This window comes from Siphateles boraxobius, unplaced genomic scaffold (assembly GCF_051911475.1).
Source record: "Siphateles boraxobius isolate OS27281-9 unplaced genomic scaffold, OSU_SipBor_1 7, whole genome shotgun sequence".
NCBI lineage: Eukaryota > Metazoa > Chordata > Actinopteri > Cypriniformes > Leuciscidae > Siphateles > Siphateles boraxobius.
The window spans coordinates 13,020,001-13,023,172 of NW_027509197.1; the positions used below are offsets into that span (position 1 = coordinate 13,020,001).

The 3,172-nt window shown below is 35.0% G+C and overlaps 1 protein-coding gene across 1 annotated transcript in view; it reads left to right on the top strand.

Moving 5' to 3' along the window:
• The window catches only part of sumo3b (small ubiquitin like modifier 3b), a 2,230-nt gene extending 1,824 nt beyond the window's left edge, over positions 1-406 (top strand). Inside the window, exon 4 of the mRNA XM_077215167.1 lies at positions 1-406. This exon is cut by the window's left edge and continues 428 nt beyond it. The gene's annotated coding sequence lies outside the window, so the exon portion shown is untranslated.
• The last annotated feature ends 2,766 nt before the right edge of the window (positions 407-3,172 follow it).

Genomic DNA, 3,172 nt, shown 5'->3' on the forward strand with positions numbered 1-3,172 from the left:
ACAATTTAAAATGTTGACATTGCAGCATTGTTTTTCTGACACCTCAGGTTTGATAAAGCTAGATTGTGGATCGTATTCCAGTAGACATTTTTTAATTTTTAAAGCTTTGAGTATGTCTTTAAAAGTTTGCTGTCTGCTAAGTTTGGATTTCATGATATACAAATGAAGTGTTTCCCTTGTTTTTATTGTCATACTTTTTGCCCTTTAAAAATGCATCATATTGTAACATCCCTCTTTATCCTTTCTGGCACATCAAGAGTATTAAACACTATCCTGGTGAAATAGCAGCTCCACAGTCAACTCAACACGTGAGAATTGTAATGGGAATGGCAGTGGCGTTCGGGAGAGCAGAGGATCTTGTGTTGGCCATTTACTACTGTATATAATAAATCTAGTTTGATACTGATCTGTGTCTTGTTCTTCCTGCTGTATGGTGAAAATAAAATGGGTTGCCACTAGATGGAGCAACTGCAAAAAGATTGAATGCAGTTCTGGAATAGTTTGTTAAACTGGTATTGTCAGAAAATAGTTCTTATAATGGTTGAATGCCTCTGAAGGAGTCAAGCATATCGACATGTGCTGGAGATTTTCTTAAAATGTTGATAATGTTCTATTTGTTCACAGTAGGAAACTACAAACTAACAATGAATAATACTACTAAAACATTTAGTTTTTAATTTCAATGTTTACTGATAAATTAAAAGTTATTGAACTGCTAATATTATGTAAAGGACCTAGGCTAACATGCACTAACAATTAAACGTGTCTTTATTGAAAAAATTGGTCATTAATTAGGCTACTCACCATGTCGTTTCCCACCCGTAAGACTTTCGTTCATCTTCGGAGTACAATTGAAGATATTTAATTAAATCTGAGAGATTTCTGTCCCTAGATTGACAGCCTACGCAACTACAACTTTAAAGCCCCAGAAAGGTAGTTGATACATCATTAATCCATGTGACTCAAGTGGTTTAACCTCAGTTACCAGCGTCAACAGTACACGCATGCCGTGGTGTTTTCGTGAACAAGCATTGGTGATTATCATTTTGTAAATAAAATAGTCAATTACGTTCTTTTTTTTGTTGCAAAAACAAACCACTCGCGTCACTTCATAAAATGTAGGCTATACACTTCATTTGTGTTCCGAAGATAAACGAAAGTCTTACGGGTTTGAAAACGACACGAGGGTGAAAATGACAAAATTTTCATTTTTGGGTGAACTAACCCCTTACGCACATACATACAACAACTAATGGGTTATGTGTAATGACATGTAGCCTAATCTTAATTTAAAAGTCCATAAGTATAGATGAAATTAAACTAGTTCCAGTAGTTTTGAATGCTGTTTTCTTATATCAGTTTCTGAATCCAGCTGAAGCTAATGTTGCAAGTGAGGTGAGATGGCAGGCTTTTTGGTTGCATCCAATCAGTAGCCTATTGTCTACAGGTCAAGTTTCTTAATATAAACTTAGGAGCAAAGAAACATCGTCTCACTTTCAACTGCTTTTATTTCCAGCAAATACCTTAAAGCATAAATTAAATAATGAGCCTCTTAACAAAGTGGGTGTCAATATCAAAAGTGTAAAAGCTTATATGAATTTTACCAAATTATCTTTAAAATTCAGTATCCTGAAAAAATGAGTTTTTTTGCTGAGATTGTGTAAGATTTGTTTCTCTTGAAAGAAATACCAAAGGACAACAAAAATTGCATTAAAACTTTAAGATGCTCTGTTTGAGCTGAGTTCACTGCAGACATGTATATGGCATGTCTGTCTAATTCTGTAGGCCTATACTCTAGTTCTGACTTTCTGAAGTTTTCAGATTGTGCTTGAGAAAACTGCTCTGAGAAACTGCATTGAAAGTGAGTTTTCCTGTGAGGCTAAATGAGTCTTATATATGTTTGAAATAACAGCCCAGAATGAATATATCTATATAAAGAGATATTTATGTCTTCATTATAAATCTCTAAAAGTCGGAGCTCAGACGCATCATTATGAAACAAGTGAGATATAACTGGTTGAGTTACAGACTGTCATTTTCATCCCTCAAGGTGAAACTGTTTATATTTCATATATCAGATAGGAATTTGTTTAAGCATTGATACCTGACTGAGAAATAAGGAAGATGGATAGCTGTTAAGGAAACAAGATAGGAGTTTTTTTTCTCCCCCTTTGTGAAAAACAAAATAGCGGCTTTGCATGGCCTGATTTTATTATTCAACAATTAAATAATGTTATAACCACACAATTAACATGTTCGGCTATGAACTAAAAAAAAGCAATATTTGCATTTCAATTTGCACTCATCTTTTGGATTGCACTTTAATACCAAAGCTCATTTGTTTATTGGTATCAGTGTGTTTACATTCGGTTTGTGTGGGGATTCAAACAGAGAAGCCCCACTGTGCTAATGAGTGAGTTCACAGTATGCTGCAAAATACCTCCCTCGTACACTGTAACACATTTTGCAACAGAGAGATCTGAGAGCAGGAGCAGAGAAGTGTGTTTATCCCAAGCGTTTAACTTGAAGCACCCAGTAATCCCCTCTAAAGGCAGATGAATTACCTCCTGACCTGCCCATACATGTGGAGAGTCAATGAGGGTACAAAGGGACATTTACCATCCCAAACATTCAGTGGGAATGTCGTGGTATGGAAACATCATGCATCTCTTTTATTGAAAGATTTCTCAAACATTGTAAAGCGAATATTTTTCATAATAATCCCTACTCAAAAATTTTCCATCTTCATTGTCTCTCCACAATCCCATGTTGACATTTTGCCAACATGATTGTTTCTCAATCCCACTCTTGATCCATAACATGACGGCTAACAGTAATGGTGATTAATAAAATGACTATTTGGGTTACAATGAAGTACACAAAGTCCATGTCATTCCTGATCTGTTGTAGCAGTATGACAGTGAAATCCCTGCGATATTACAAAATTTGTTTTTAGATTTTTAGCTAGCTGGAGACAAATTGTTCCTTTCTTATTCCAAATCAAACGCTAGCTTCAAAAGATTTTTTCTTCTTTGCCCTTAAAGGGATAGTTCACCCCAAACTGAAAATGTTCTCATCATTTACTCACCCTTACACCATCCCTGATGTAGGCTACATTCTTTCTTCAGATAAACACAAATTAAGATTTTTAAGAAAATAATCAATCTGTGAG